At 37.8% G+C, this 17,255-nt stretch overlaps 1 protein-coding gene across 2 annotated transcripts in view; it reads left to right on the top strand.

The window, feature by feature from the left end:
* Positions 1-238: 238 nt before the first annotated feature.
* The window catches only part of CDK17 (cyclin dependent kinase 17), a 90,779-nt gene continuing 73,762 nt past the window's right edge, over positions 239-17,255 (top strand). The window contains exon 1 of one of the 2 annotated variants that reach the window (XM_069491721.1): positions 239-759. The gene's annotated coding sequence lies outside the window, so the exon portion shown is untranslated. The remainder of the gene's footprint in view (positions 760-17,255) is intronic. The other variant, XM_069491722.1, reaches the window with a different exon arrangement.

Genomic DNA, 17,255 nt, shown 5'->3' with positions numbered 1-17,255 from the left:
TGTGGACTGGCACTGCCCCTTCTTCTCACTCCCGCCTCCCTCCCGCAGTTCCAGAAGCTATGCGAGGGAGGCCCAGGCCCCCACTGCGGGGCGGGGGGTTTCCCCGGGATACCAGCCCCAGCCTGGCCCGCAGGCCCCGCCCCCGGCGCGCAGGCCCCGCCCCCAGCCGCCGCCGGCAGGGGTCGCGCTGCCCCCGGAGAGCTGCTCAGGCGGGGGTGGGGGAAGCTCCCGCGGCCGGTCGCGTTTCTCCGCCGCCGCTGGTTGGATCGTTTCAATAAAAGTCTTTTTTTCTCTCTCGCTCTGCTGTGGAGAACAGGCGGAGGCGTCAGTCCGCAGCCGCCGAGTGAGAACGCGACGCACACGCAGGGAGCGAACGCAGCCGCCCGCAGTCTCCTCGGCTCCCCACGGTCCGGCCCCAGAGCCAGCGAGAAGAAGGAGCCAGCGCGCGCCGGCGCCTGCCTGCCTGCCTCGCTCCCGCCCCGGCTTCTCCGAGGGGATTAGTGGGCCGTCCGCGCGGCTCGGCGGCCCGGGAGCCATGTTGACCAGGGGGCTTGGCAACGCGTGAGGCACCCGCGGCCCCTCCCGGAGGCTCCGGACCCGCGGCGAGAGCCGGAAGGCGGCGGCGGAGGCCTGCGCTCAGAGGCGCCTCGGATCTGCCGGCTGCTGGGACCCGGACCTGCATCCGGCCGCCGCGGGCGTCGGCGGAGCCGCCTTCCCTCCGCCTCGCCTCGCCCCGGGACGCAGTCCCCGCACTTGCTGGTGAGTTGGCGGCCGGCTACCGCGCGGCGCTTTCCCCTGCTGCCCTGCCGCTCCGGGCCGAGAGGGGCTGGGAGGGTGCGTGGGACGGAGGCCGGGGCGGGCGGCTGCTGGGGCCGCGGGAGGCTCAGGCCCCTCCGGGAAGTTGAGAGCGGAGGCGCGGCGAGGTGGGCTCGCGTGTGCCTGTCAGCCCTCGGGGCCAGCGCGGACCCTGGGTCGCCCAGGCTTTTCCGGGGGTGGGTGGGGTGTGAGTGTCTGCCGGGCTCCTTCCCAGAAGGCGCCTGCCGCCGCCGCGCCGCCTCCGGTGCTTGCTGCCGCTTTGGTCTCCAGGGGAGGCCGGTCTCCCCGCGGGGCGGAGGAGGGGAAGAGCCACCAAGTCTCCCGAGACACAAAGGTCCCCTCGGCGAGGGTGGAGCTGGTTGCGCGGGCGGCGTAGCCTAGGAGGGGAAGGAAGGGGCGCGGGTCCGCGGGAGGTCGGCGAGGGGGCGGCGGCCGCGGCTCTTCGAGCTCCGTTGGAGACTCCGCGGCTGTGCGCGGGTGGCGAGCGCGGGGAGGAGGAGCCCTCGCGTGGGGAGCGGGCCGAGACAAAGATCAGGGCAGCCTCCTGCTGGCGGGTCACACCCCAGAGTGTTGGTCAAGAGCGGAGGTGGAGGGAATGTGGGAAACCCAAAGAACCGATGGGGAAGGGAAAATGGGGGAGGAAGGTAGGTTGCCAAGTGGTGTCTCCATCGCAGTTGGCTTTTCTCAGCGTTTTTGTGCCCGATGTTATTGCTCCCCATCTCAGCTGGATAGCTCCAGATTCCCTCCCTGCCATCACCCCCATACTGCCACATTGCCTCTCCCGTGGTTTCCCCCTCATCCTCCCCCTCCTTTTCACCCACTCCTTTTCGGGTAAGCGGCATTTTGCCTTCAGCTTGGGGAACGTTTGCTAATGACAGGATGCCTGAGCTTGTTCTGACCCTGAACTGCCTTGAACTCCTCACTCTTCCTCCCACCCTTTCCTTTCTGGGATCTATAATGTCACATGGCCATTAACAATTAGCTTTTCTTCTGCAAAAATGGCAAAAGCATTTAGCTGAACTCTGTGGCGCTACTCCTTTATATTAATATGTCCACCAAAGACATGTCGTTTGTCGTGTTTTATCACCTCGCAGCCAAATTAATATCAGGTCATAACAGGTCACTTTCTGGATACAGAAGTGGCAAATTTTGTTTTGAGGCTTGGCCGTTCCTGGGGTCAGCAAAGTGTATTCCTGGCAGCCAGACCTTCTTTCACTTATCAGGAAATGCTTGACTTAAACACAATTCTTTCCTCAAACTTTGCTGTTTCTTTTTTGAGTCTTTGTTGAAGGATTTCTCTTCAAGTAGTTTGTGTAAGAAGATCAAAGTCACAGATGAGTTACTGTGTTTTAGGCTTACTTTTTTAACTATTGGATAGAAGAAAATGAATGTGATTTTGAGACCTTTGATGCTTTGAGTAGACCAAAGGCTCCAAGATAGAAATGAGGGTAAACTAAATTTTAAGAAAAAAAAATTTCTAGTGGTAATAGCATTGGTTTTGTTTTGTTCTTTTATGAGCCTGAGGAGTTGGCTTGTTTATTAAACGTTGGGATGTTGCTTTGTTGATGAAGTCATTTTGGTCTTTGTAATTCTAACATCTGCATACTTCCACAAACAATGAGTTGGAACAAAAGAAAAAATGTGACTATATTTAAGGAATATTCTTTATATTTTTTTTATGTTATTAGAGAGAATATTGGAATATAAAGAATGTTATCTTTTTATCTGGCAAACCATCTCATAGTCCAGAAGCACTAACAGTTTGAATGCTGGGCTTCAAAAAAAAAAAGAATTGCTGTCTTTGAATTTAAGCTTCTGTAAAATTACTATGCAAATATAAGTAGTTATTCTTTGATTATTTTTACAATTAAAAACATGACGGACATACGAATAGAAAAAAATAAAAGGAAAGCCTGTTTGATATAGGAACATGAATGTTGATATCTTGCTGCTTGCTGCCATTACAGCGTTAAAACTATAAAAATTGTGACAGAGATTTCAGTTTACTGACAGTCTCTGAACTTTGGGACTTCCTTACCCCATCCCACCATTTAAAATATTTTAGAGACCTAAGTGAAATTAACAGGATTATTGATAATTGATATTTTATATAATATTTATTGAAAGACCATATTGAGCATACATTGATTTTTCTTGAATATTTATTAGTATCTAATTAGATAATCAAAATTTAAGTGTTACTTGAAGGAAATCTACCAAAATGTTACAAAGGTTTCTGGATGGTGGGATTTATTGGGGATCAAAAAGATTTGTTTTGGTATTTTACAAATTTTCAGATTACTTTTACAATCAGAAGAAAAAGTAAATGTGGAATAAAGTCTTGTTAATATCTCAATTTGCCTGTTACTGTACTAAAAAAATAAAGCTTCTATAAAATGTGAAATTCTCGTGCTTAGATTCAGGCCCAACAAAGTCACTTTCAATATTAGATATTTGAAATAGTGCAGCTGTCATATGTAACTCTGATTAGCAGAAGAAAAAAAGAAAGAGATACATAGTAAAGAAAGGTGAAATTGAAGGAATTGATCTAATGTGTATGGTAGCATTGTTTGTATACTGGTAATCTTGTTCTAATAAGTCATTGGGTTTACAAAAATAGAAAATTTAAATTTTATTTGCTTTGTAGCACAGAATAACTGTTGACTAAACAGATTTTAATGTTTATGTTTGTTGATATGTTTAGTTTTCAGACACTGGTTCAGTCTTACAGGTGTGGTAGAAAGAGATGGCAAATAAAATCATTTTCTTTGCTCTGTCAGGGCTTGTTTTTTCCCTTATTTTCAGCAATATTTTCCTTCTTTCCCTTCATTGGTGAAATTGTACTAAATGAAAACAGTGCAACTATTTTATTGTGAAAAATGGAAGCTATAATGGCAACTTAGGTAGCCATTTAAAAGTGGACCTGATGGCCCATAGTATTAAAGAAGTTACGTGAACACAAAATTTTTTCCCTACTGTTTTCTTTCTTGTTGTCTAATAGTGCTGACAAGTACCTTTATAAGGTACTTATAAATATTCAGCACTGTATTGAATCTTTATTGCTGTTCCCTAGTCTTTATATAATAAAATTATAGTGTCACATCCAGGCATTCTTTTACATCGTTTATGTATTTCCAGGATGAATGATTACTTAATGAATTTATTGCTGTATTGTTAAAAAAATATGTTAAATCCAACATACAAAAATACTCTCTAGGGTACTTGATCTATTTTAAAAATTGTCTCTCCTTTCATACATGGAAAGGAAGAACAGTTTTAGGTTCTTTCGAATAAGTAATTTTTGCTTAAACTTTTAAATGGGAAATATTATTTAAAGTGTATTTTATGAAGTATTGGCAATTTGCATTTTAAGTGCTAAAGATAAACAATATGATTGTGGTATCTAAAAATGTGCTTTATATAGCAATTGTAAAGTGAAAAACTGGCTGTAATAGGAAACCTGGTATAGCTCACTAGCATTCAACATACTGAGCAATTGGCAATTTCTTTGAACTGGTGGGGAGAGGACCAATTAGACTGGCTTTTAAGAATTCTTACTGTCATTAGTGGATCCTTTGTCATTATTTCGTTTCCAATATACTTAGTTGGGTTACTTTTGATATCCGCAAAATATTGACCTGGAAAGAGGGATTGCCAAGGGCCAGAAAAATCTATTGAATACACCTGCGTGTAGCTTACCATTCCTAGCTTGTTTTCCTCTCCCTGTCGGCCAACATAGAAAATCAATAGACATTTACCAGAAAATCTAATAAATAATGTTATTGTATTTTGCAGTAACTTATGATACTGAATACTATTAATATATTTGGGGGGTAGATTTACAGGTCTGTGGTATATTGGGATGAGGTAAAAATTATCTTGCTATGCAAAGTCTACTTTTTAAAATATTTTTTGATATAACCTGTCTTAGTCTACTCAGGCTGCCATAACAAAATACCATACACCGGGTGGCTTAAAATAATAGACATATGTTTTCTCGAAGTTCTGGAGGCTGGAAGTCTGAGATCTGGATACTGGCTGCCTTACCAGCTGCCTTCTCCCTGTGTGTTCTCAAGGCCTTTCCTCCTTGACTGCAGGTGAAGGAGGGGAGAGAGGAGAGAGGAGAGAGAGCTCTCTTTTTCTCTTCCACTTCTAATAGGGGCACAAATCCCATTATGAGGGTTCCACTCTCAGGGCCTAATCTAAATCTAATTACTTCCCAAAAATCCACCTCAAGTAAGTATCACACTGGGAGGTTAGGGCTTCAACATACGAACTTTGGGCACATAACATTTAGCCATAACACAAACTGCGTGAAAGAAATTACCTTCTCTGGTAGGCATTATGCTAAGTGTTATTTTGTTAAATCTTCACGATAAGCCCATGATATAGGTATTGTTCCTGTTTTCATATGAGGAAACAAAGACCTGAGGTTAAGTAATTGTTTCCAGGGTCATACTGCTATGGTGACATTCCAGTTTAGGCATTCAAATCACTATTCCTCCTTTTATGGGGATGGGATGTTAAAAAGTCAATGTTAGTGTCTGTGCTCTTTAAACAGAGGTAAAATTAGAAAAGCTTATCAAAATTAGATTAAAATCAAGATGCTAAAGACATTTAGAATATTTGTAGATTTTTTAGTCAGGGATTTATCAGAGTTCTTTGTGCACAAAATGAAATGAATATGGGTGTTGAAAAGCAAAAAAATTATACTTGGCATTTTGATGCAAATACTATCTATTTACCTTTTTTAAAAACTTATATGTTTACTTATTTATTTTGATTTTACATGTGTTAAAATGAGGTTTCATTATTTGAGAATATGCCATCAAAGGGAAGATAGCCCAGATGCATGATGCTATGTAGGTTGCATGAAAATTTTGTCTTAAGGTAGATGCATTTTACACACACACACACACACACTCTCCCCCCTGTTGGTTTTGGTGTTGGAATTTCTTTAAGGAATAAATTTTGGGCTGGGCGAGGTGGCTTACGCTTGTAATCCTAGCACTCTGGGAGGCCGAGGCAGGAGGATCATTTTAGCTCAGGAATTCGAGACCAGCCTGATCAAGAGCGAGACCCCATCTCTAAAAAAAAAAAAAGGAATAAATTTTGAACTTACATTTTTATTAGTATGTGGCTATATACCAACGAAAAATGGAAGTATCAGACCAGATTGTACATTTTTCATAGTAAATTTGCATATTGAAAATCAACCCTTATGATAAAAAAATTGCAAATTAGTATTGTTCATATATATTTTATCTCTTCACATCTAAAGAACAGAAAGTATTATTAACTTGACCTGAAAGTGGTCCATTAAAGTGAAAAACAGTGAAAGAAAATTTGCTTTCTTTTGTTGTCATAAAGGTTACTTTAAAAAAAAAAGATTTTGTCTACCTTTTAATGGCATATTCTTGCTTCTTTTCATATACTTGTTAGTGTAGATACTTTTAACAATGCTCTAAATTTTGTGTGCATGTTTGTAAACAATGGAAAAGGACCCAAAGATAACTTTTCTTTCAGTATATTCTAGATTAATTACTGCTCTGGCCTTCTCAAGTCATAAATTTAATTTTGCTATTATAATTGATGTGATTAATATTTGTTACTAGTGAGAAATTACCAAGTAACTATACTGAAGCTCTTATTACTCCAAATTTAGAGGCATTCTCCTTTAAATTAGTTAATATATATTTTTAGTATTATTTTAAAATAAACTTCTTTGAAGTATAACATAATTCCAGATTTTAATATATTACTGACTTACACTGCTGTTTCTGGTGAGAAAAGAAGCTTTTCATTGATTCTGAAGTAAATTTGGATTCTTTAAGCAGACTTCAGCCCTTTGTATCTGTCCTATTAGTTTTAAGAAATAATCTTTATTTATGGCTTGGTTTGACTTAATAAATGTCAATTATGTCAATTCAGGTGTGCAATCGGTGTTTTGAAAGCATTTATTATGTCCTCAACAACATTGTATATGTCGCAAAAATATAATGTGGCAGTATTGTAACATGTGAAATAACAGCAATATTGGTCGTCTGGATGTTCTGTCCACAGCCTTTTTCTTGTGTTCTGTGTGTTCCCTGGGCAGTCTCGTCTGTATTTTCGGCTTTATTCTCATCACCTATATGCTGATGATCTGTACTTCTTTATTTCTAATCCAAACCTCTTTTCCTGAGTTCCATTCCAGCTACCTCCCAGATCATGCCTTAGTGCTCCCTTACCTAAACTGAACTTATTATCCCCTACCTCCATTCCCAGTCACAGTGAATGGCACCACCGTCAGCCTATCATTTAAGCCAAAAACTTTGGCAGCTTCTTATGCTTTTCTGTTATGTTCTTTTTCCCCAGCACAGTCACACTAAAACCCGTTAATTTTAATTCCTAAATATCTTTTAGATTTATTTTTTGTGTTACTTTCTTATGTAAGAGTTTCTCATCTGAATTATTACTTCCAGTTTTGCCCCATTTTAATCTACTATTATTCTTTTTTTATATATGTGTCTTTTCTTTTTATTGCTTTTCCCTTCTTTCTGTCCATCCATTCATCTGTCCGTGTTTGAAGTGCCTGCCTACTCTGTACTAGGCTTTATGGTAGGTGCCAGGGTATAAAGATGAGGAAACTGGTGTGTTGATATTACCATGCTATGACACTTATTTGGAGAGAAATTCTCAGTTTTGAGCCCAAATGTCACTTCCTCCAAAGTCTTCTTTATTCCATTCTGACAGTTTGTGGTGGTTCTGCTATATGGTGTTTATGTCTACTGTAGTACTTAATACATTATATTGTAATTAATTATTTACACATCTGTCCCCCTTTTGGCTAGCTATCATTTTTATTTTCATTTCTGTATTTCCCCCATATCATGTATTGTTTGAATTAAAGGATGGGATTAGGAGAATGAAGTGATGGAAATTAGGGTCAGAGTAGTCATGGCCTAGAAACAGTCAAGAATAAGTTTTGATATAATAGGAAGTAAAAAGCCATCAATATTCATATTGGACCTACATGATGTTGGCTGTATTTGTGTGAGTAATATAGAAGCAGTTTGTAGGCCAACTTGGAGGGGCAGTAATTTGGCATTATTTAGACTTTTTAATTACACATGTGTTGTACTGACTTGTTAGTGAAAATGGAGAGAAGGGATGTAGCCTTCAAAGATTGTTGTTTTTTTAGACAAATTGGGCATATAATTATAATATCTATATCTAAAGAAAATACTCATTTCTGAAAGTCTAAAAATATTGGTCAATATCAAGAGTAAAATTTGGTTTATCTGAAAAAATTTCATCCCTGAGGAAATTTAGTTCAAGATGTGCACTAGACTGAAATGTGCTTACTGAAGTAAGTACAGAGTTGCGCTCAAATGTCAATTCATGCTACTCTGATAGTTTATGTGTATAGTTGACAAGAAGCTTCGTTTTTCAATAGAATTAATGTAATTAAACACTTTTATGGTCTACTTTTTAAAGACTTTTTAAAAGTTGAGTTTTCAAGTATACCTCTGCTAGTAGGTGTGTTATAAGTAACAAATTTATTTTAGAAATCATTTTGGTATTATGGCTTGCTGCCATCTTGTTTCAAATGTGACACTTAAATTTTCACAATTTGTGAGATTCAGTGCTTTTTCAGATTTCTCAACTTATGTAATCTTAAAACATTACAGCTTTTTATATTGGTTAAACTTTTGTGATCATGATTTATTTATTTACATTTATTATTTCAGAAACAGCGGAGTCAGCATTATGTTTTACAATAATTTTTGCTAAGTTTTTGAGCATGGATTTTTGTCAGTCCCTCCCTTGCCCAGATGTTGTTTAAATTTTGTTTTCTTCTGATCCCTTTTCTTCCCAAGAAGCTATAAAATCATTGAAACATTTATTTTAGATACATTGTTGGGAAAAATCTGCAACTCAAGTTTCCATTACATAAAATTTAGAATTGGTTATATGTTTTCATTTTTACCCATAAAGACTACTTCAGTAATAACTGATAACCATGTGATCATGAGCTAGTTACTTAAACTTTTAAGAGTCAGTTTCTTCTAAACTGGGAAATAACAGAACCTACTTGATACAGTTACGGGAATTAAACACAACAATGACTATAAGGCGCTTTGCAAAGTATCTTGCACATAGTAAGCACTGACAATTATCAGTTACTTTTGTTAGTACTCTTCATGTAATGAAAAGAAAGAATGGTAATAAAATTGTTTAACTGATCCATCCATCAACTTCAGGTTGATGAATGTCTAAATCAGTGATTCACAAGGACAATTGAATCAAAATCATCTCTTTGGCTTTTTAAACTGCGCATACCTCTTGGATTTTCTAATATACCTCTCCACTCCCACCCAATTTGAGAATCACCGTGGTAGTGAGTTGCATCCTTCATGTATGTTGGAGGGGGTTTTAGACAGACCAGTGGACCAAATAATCTACGATATCCATTGTTGTTTCTTATCTAATGACCATTAGGAATAAAGACGTCATAATCTTCCTATAAGCACATTGATGAGCTTTACCTTAGAGTTAACCACATTTTTCTTTCAACCATTTGCCCTTTTCTGTTCCTTTTTAGGCCTGTGTTTTACCACTTGTTTGACATCTTAATAGTCTGGACGGTATTTGCTTTCCTTGTTAATTACTCATGTGTGTGACTCTTATTAACATAGAATAACCGGTCATAAAACTTACCCATCAAAAGAAGAATCTGACTTTGCACTTTGTTCTTTGTCATAGAGTCTTTCTGGATGTTTATTTATTATGTTATTGTTTATTATCATATGTTTTTCTTCCAGGTGAGTGGCCTTAACTTGAACTTCAAAAGCACTATTGATTCAGAAGGAAAAAAAAAAAAAAGCTAAAGGCGTGTATGTGTGTAACCTCTAGCTCTGTCCCCAGACAACTGAATTGGAGTCTCTGGATTTGGGTTTTTAATGTTCCAGGAAATTCTTGATGGGTCCTGGAGTTCTGGAAACATTGGTCTAGGGTTTAGCACCATATTAACAGAAGGAACCACTCATATGTAAATTAAGTTTAAAGACAAAATGATTAAAACTTCCCATCATTCCATCTTATTTTTTTCCTCCCTTTTTATTCTACTTTGGACCTTCTAGTTTTACCAGGTTTGTGGAGTTTTCTTAAGTTTATATATAATTCTCTGTTCTAATTATTTAATTTATTTCTCTAGTAGATGTTTTTGTGTTACTGCTTAGCTTGTTTGTTATCAGTGTTACTGTTTTCTATCTGTATAGTCTCAATTATTGTTTTTGAAAATTATTTTTAAAATTTAAGAATATATAATAATATAAAAAATAGACAATCTAAATTCCCTAGCATACTTTATATATTCCCTTTGTAATTTTATTTTATTTTATTTTATTTTTTGAGGTAGAGTCTCCCCTCTATTGCCCGGGCTAGAGTGCTGTGGCATGAGCCTCGCTCACAGCAACCTCAAAGTCCTGGGCTCAAGCGATCCTCCTGCCTCAGCCTCCTGAGGACTGGGACTACAGGCATGCGCCACCATGCCTGGCTAGTTTTTCTCTATATATTTTTAGTTGTCCAGCTAATTTCTTTCTTATTTTTTTTTTTTAGTAGAGATGGGGTCTCACTCTTGCTCAGGCTGGTCTCAAACTCCTGAGCTCAAACAATCTGCCCGCCTCAGCCTCCCAGAGTGCTAGGATTCCAGGCATAAGCCACCATGCCTGGCCCCCTTTGTATTTTTTTTATATGAAGTTTTGTATTTTTATTTAAGATCTTTTATTTCTTTTCTTTTCTTTTTTCTTTTTTCTTTCTTTTTTTTTTTTTGAGACGAGGTCTTGCTTTGTTGTCCAGACTGGTTTCAAACTCCTGGATCAAGTGATCCACCCACCTCAGACTCCTGGGTAACTGGGACTATAGGTATGCGTCACTGTGTCCAACTCCAAGATCCTTTTTATAATGTAACTGAAGTTTTTTTTTTAAGGTACCAAATAATTCGTATGGCTATCATTTTTAATGTTTGCATCATTCCATCAAAAGAGATTTAACCATTTTACAGTATTGGATAATTACTGCTTTTCATTTTTCACTATTTTAAATTGTGCTATGACAAACTTGAACATGTGACACCCCTCCCTACCCCTTCCCCTCATTTTACATTTCTTCAGGGTACGTAGGTATCCAGAAGTGAATTTCCCAAAGTCTATGGACCTTTTTCTGGTATTGGCTGTTGTACCAGTACCACTAGTAATGTGCCACATCTATTTTTAGTAATACTGTATTTAAAATATTTGCTTTTGATGATTGGTATGTAGAAAGATGGAATTACTTGTATTTGAATTTCTTTGATTGCTGGGATGTTGTTTTTTCCCTCCCACTGTAGCTCCCCCCCAAATGGCTAAGGAGAAAACTATTACTATTCCCTGAATACTGACTTCTTATTTTTTTTTATCATTTTGTGATATTTTGTTTTATATTGAATTGTTATATATAATTTTTAAAAAGGTATCTGAGGTAATTTGTTTCGGGGATCTATTTTTATACTTGTTTCAGCTTATTTTGATTAGCAGTGTTTTATAATATATCTATTATGTGTGGTATGGCAAAACACTCTTTTTCTCCTAAAAATTTTGATATTATATATGTATTTTTCTACTTTTATAAATGGCAGGTTAAAAAATGTAGAGCTAAGTAAGGGTGATAGTAAAGAAAGTTTGTGGGAGGAAAATTGCAATTGGCCCTTTCATCTCCCTAGATTTTTCTTCAAAACTGATCCCCCTACTGTCAAACTTGAACCCTAGCCATGTCAGCGTATCTATTAGAGTTGCATCAGGAATTGGAATAGACATCCTTTTGTCTATTGTCCAGATCATACCAGGTTTTACTGAGAGAATCTCAATAAGAGACTAGGTAGTTTATGATAGATTTTATCAGTTTATTCATGGTTCCACCAAAGATGAACTTATGGTTATCATGAAGAGAAGGAGGAAGTGACATTTAGCTGAGGGTGTAGGTAGATTTCTCAGAGGAGGTGATGCTAAAGATAATTTGTTTTGCAAATTAGGGAAGAGAGAATAGAAGCACTTCCTCAGATAAAAGAACACGTAAAAACGGGGTATGAAAAAATATTTTACATTCCTTTAAAAATATTCTTATTCTCTACCAGCCTAATGAGTATTTCCATGTAGTAGAAATAAGGAAATAAAGGTTGCTTGTGGAGGAAGTGGCAGGAGATGAGATCAAAGAGGGAGATATTGCAGTAAGGAGTTTGGATTTTATTCATCTACAGAATTGAGCTATTAATATTAAACATTTTTTTAGGCAGAGTATTATTTTTCTACAGTGAAGCCATTGGGAAAATTTTATAAACAGTTACAAACAAGGTACTTTTGAAAGTTGGATGGACAACCTTTTGTGATATGTTGATATTTCAGAAGTAGTCTCAAAGGATTTCTTCTTCATTTGAAAAATGGTAAAAAGAGCTACTTGTGCCTTTTTTTTCCTAAGTTTGTTTCACCTCAGAGATATGAAAGTTGTTTTACTGTCTCTTAGGAACACTTGAAAATGTGTGTTTAATTGGCAAACTCTTCCATTTTCATCTTCCAATAAGGAAATGTTTCTGTATGTTAGAAATTGGTTTCACCATTTTGTTGGGGCAATGAGAGATATAAATAGTAGATTTACAAAATGAAGAAATAATAGATCCTTTTATTTAACTGTAAATATCAGCATATTTTATAATCAAGAATACAAATATTAATTGTTCTTTTACAGATGATTTTGTAGTTCTTTAGACTTCAACTACCTGCTAACTTAGGTGATCGTATGGCACTATCCATTTAATGTAGTAATTCAGTTAAATTATATAGAGCTTCTGAGAATAGGCTAATTTTAGTAGCTGTAGTATATTTCAGCACTTTAAATTCAATGAGTTTGACTTGCAATACCTCCGTTTTACTAAACTTATAAAGACTTTTTTGGTACGTAAGCTACCTTGTCTCATAGTATTTATTTACTCTTCAGAAATGAACTTTTTTTTCCTTTCTTAGTGTTTGAACCTTCAATTCCTTCTACTTTTGTAGGCATTTCCAATTCTTTTTAAAAATTAAATATAATTTTTTTTTGCTAGATAAAACTCAAAAGCATATAGAGAGATATGTACAGGTAAGTCTTGTTTCCTCCTTTACTTGCTCCTTCCTGTTTTCCTCCCACATTTTTTATAAGTAAACATTTCTTATAGTATCCTGTTTATCCCTCCATTGCAATCACAAACAACTGTGTATTTTATTCTGGAGATCTTTTAATATGTAGATAAAGATCTTTATTTATTTTTAATAGTTTTATAGTATTTCGTTATGTGAATGTACCACAGTTTAGTCACTTGGTCCTGTGTAGATACTTGGGTTGTTTCCTGTGTTTTGCTGTTATAAGGCCAAATAAATAACAATTGACATATAACATTTGTACTTATACAAGCAAATGCATAGTTTATTCTGAGAATGAGAATCTTTAGGTATTTTATTTTCTTGCTCTGTCAGCTGAGAGGGCCTCAAAGCAATGATACCCCAGTACCAGTGAGTACACCTAGTGCCCAGATTTTGGTTTCTAATACCATTTTCCAATAAAAGGAAGCAGGGCTTCTCAGAGAAATGGCTGATTCTAAGACTGGGGCAGGAAATAAAAATACAAGATGAACCTGGAGCGTCTTGTAGTACTGGAAAGTAAGAAACTACTCAAAAATGATGAGTGGGCTATGTCAAAGGGACACAGCCAACTGAAAGAGTTCTTGTGGCCAATATAGAATAATTTGAGCAACAAAATAAAGTAGTATTGGGTTATAACCCAAAGTATAAAATTATATCTATGAATTCATGCTGATATAAATAAATGATTGACTAAATAAATGGGGAAGAATAAACAAATCTGTGCAGAGAAAGTGAATACATGCGTAGCCTTCAAGGAAGTATCACATAACCCCCCACTCATTAATTGTGAGCTACACAAAGTGACTTCCTTCCAAAGAGTACAGCATGGAAAATTGGGAAAAGGGTAACTTAACATAGGAGAAACCTGACAAAAACTATCTCAGTCATGTGATCACAGTTAACATCACCCATCATAAATTATGTTGATAGTATGATGTGATGAGTATGGCACTTCACCTCTATAGTCTTCCTCCCAAAAAACCATAACCCCTGTCTGCTCATGAGAAAAACATCAACCAAATCCCAATTAAGAAACGTTCTATAAAATACCTCAAAACTGTCAGAGTCGTCAAAAACAGGGAAGTTGGAAAAACTGTCACAGCCAGAGTGAGCCTAAGGAGACATGACCATTACAATGTAATGTGGTAAACTGGGATCTTGGAACAGAAATAGGGCAATTAGGTGTCAACTAAGGAAATCTAAATAAATGGACTTTAGTTAATAATGATATATGAGCATTGGTTCATTATTTACAACAAATGTACTCTACTATAATGGCAAAAACTGGTTATGTGGTCTAGGGGAAATCTGTTTGTAATTTTTCTGTAAATCTAAAACTATTCTAAAATAAAGTTTAATTTTAAAAATAAATGCCTTTGTAATCCTGTTAGATATTGCCAGATTGTCATTTCATACTACTCTCTGAATGTACAAGAGGCCTGTTTTCCCATAGCCTCACCAGCAGAATGTGTTGTCAAACTTTTGGAATTTTGCTGGTTTGATAAATGAGAACTGGTTTACTCAAGCTATTGTATTTCTCGCATTATCATCAATGTTGAGTATTTTTTCACATATCTAAGAGATATTTTACTTGTTTTTCCCTTCAGTGAACTTTCACGTACTTTATTTTCCTGTGAGGTCATTGGTCTTTTTCTTTCTGGTTTTAGGAGTTCTCTATATAGAGGTTAGCCCTTTATTGTGGTGATATGGATTGTAAATACATATTTTTTGGATTATGATTTTTTTATGCAAAACTTTTCACTTTCATATAGTTAGGTGATGTTTTCTTTTATGTTTTTGGATTTTTTTTTTTTTGAGACAGAGTCTCACTCTGTCTTCTGGGTTAGAGTGTCATCCTAGCTCACAGTAACCTCAAACTCCTGGGCTCAAGCGATCCTCTTGCCTCAGCTTGCCAGGTAGCTGAGACTACAGGTGGGTGCCACCACACCCACCTAATTTTTTTCTATTTTTAGTAGAGATCGGGTCTCACTCTTGCTCAGGCTGTTCTGTTTCTGGATTTTGAAGTATACTTAGAAAAGTCTTCACTCTAAAGCTATAAGGAAATTCACTCATACTTTCTTCTAGTACTTGTGGTTTCCATTTTCACATTGAGATTTTAAAATCTGAATCCTTTGATTCCTTCCAATATTGAGACATTTTAAGTGCTTAGCCTTGTCTTTCAAATTACTCCTTGCATTAGCATCCCTGTGGCCCTATAGGTGCCTTGAATGATCTGTAGTAAAAAGAAATGCTTATACATGTACTCTTGGTGAATAAGAAGTCTCAGCTTTCTGGAAAACATGCTAAGTATTTCATTGTGTTATAATTCTGAATCATGATTTATAAATGATCTTACAGTAATGAAAATTCTTAAAGTTTCTTTTCACTGTTAAATTGTATGTTTCAGGGTACTTTTCCACTGATTATCAGTATCGTGGATTAGTCATATATTAATTCAATTTTTTCCTCATCTTGTTTCTCATAGGATTCCCGCTTAGCTTATTAAACCTGTGATCTATTTTCCATCTTTCTTACAACTCCTCACTGGTTTTACGGCCCTCTGAGATTACTAAACTCTTTATTTGGTATTCTTTAGAAATTTAATTAATGGGTCAATTAGCTATTTTAACTCATTAAGAAACTGGGCCAGTAATGTCAGCCGATGCTGTCTAATGTAGGGTGATGATTTATCATAACCTTTTTATAAAGTATTCATATTTCCCCATATTGCTTGTGATTGAACTGGTGTCACTGAACTGAATTTTTAACAGACTTTTGGGAAGCTATCTGGTATTGTGGAATATTGGTTCTAGAAAATACTACCAGAAATTACCTATTAGTGGCTTATAGAGGTCAAAGATAGTATCACCTTTACAGAGTTGGTAGCATCTGCAGGGAGTGGTGGTTGTGTCAGGTTTAGTCTCGTTCTGTGTTCTTGGTTCTTGGTGAGCTCATGGCTAAAGAATAACCAGACGCACCAAAGTAAAGCAAGCATGAGGTGGTGTTTATTGAGGGGGAGCAAGATAGGATTATAGAGCAAGAAGCAAGACAGGTTTATAAAGCAAGATACATACACCATGGATGACCACCGGCCCCCTTGTCACAGCAGAAAAAGAAAGCTTGGTCATGATCTGGGTCTTGTTTTATGGTGTCCAGGTGGGGACCTCCCCCTGGTTCAGACGCCCCCGTGGAACCACTTTGATTGGACAGTTGGAAGCTGTATGACCTGAGTCTTACTGCACGTGTGGGTTCTAGGTCACATTCTGGACTTTATGGTACCTATGCTGCTTGGCCTATGGGCTAGAGAGTCCTCTCCATTCTTTTGCAGCTGGTGTGCCAAGTTCTGATTGGCAGATTTGTAGGGTATTCCCTCTTCCCCCAGGTATGGAGATAATTAGGGTGGGGCAATTACACCAAGGCAAAGAGCCCACTTTCGTCCCTAGGAGACCTGGAATCCCTCACTGTCTACCTAACGTTTGTGATGAAAAGAATAGCAAACCAGGAAAGGATTATTGGAGTGTTTATTGAGGGCTCGGGGTCTGGTTTAAGGTAAGTATTTCAGTGGGAGGCTTGATTAGAATTAGGTAAGGATCATGATATAGTTTAGGATTGACAGACATAGCAAGGCAAGGATTCTGAGGTGAGATTTTTCAGAGACTTGGAAAGTGAACAATCATTTGTTACTATTTATTGAAAAACTGAATAATCTGATGTTGGTTTATATGGGTTTTTGGGGAAGTTCCTGAAATGAACAATGAAGTTATTTGCAACTCTTATCTGCCTGGGCAAGAGTTTCCTGGAATAGTAAAGTCATGTTGTTGAAGACAGCTGTATAGTGATAATTAATATAGATTGTAAACTTGGTGAAGACAGTTTCAGTTCTCAGTGCCCATTCAAAACCACAATAAACTTGAACATGTATTTATAAAAAGTCTAGTTCATGGGCCCATCTACGTAGAAAATGCATTCTCTTGGTGAATGGTTTGACTTTGAATTTTTCCCCTGAGAAATGAGAACTAACTTTAACAATTAAGGTGTTTGACATACCAAACACCTTAGGCCATTGGATATATGAGTCTGCAACTCAGTAAAGAGGTCAGGATCAGAGATGGAAATTTGGGAGTTATTGTATAGATGCTGTTGCAGCTGTGCGCCCTGAATGAGCTTGCTTAAGGAGGAAACAGAAGAAAAATGCTTGGGCCTTAAGAGTTCTAGTATATATGGCCACACTGGTGTGTACATGTG

The sequence above is a fragment of the Eulemur rufifrons genome, chromosome 16, assembly GCF_041146395.1.
Source record: "Eulemur rufifrons isolate Redbay chromosome 16, OSU_ERuf_1, whole genome shotgun sequence".
Classification (NCBI taxonomy): Eukaryota; Metazoa; Chordata; class Mammalia; order Primates; family Lemuridae; genus Eulemur; species Eulemur rufifrons.
This window is presented reverse-complemented; position numbering and strand designations above follow the sequence as displayed.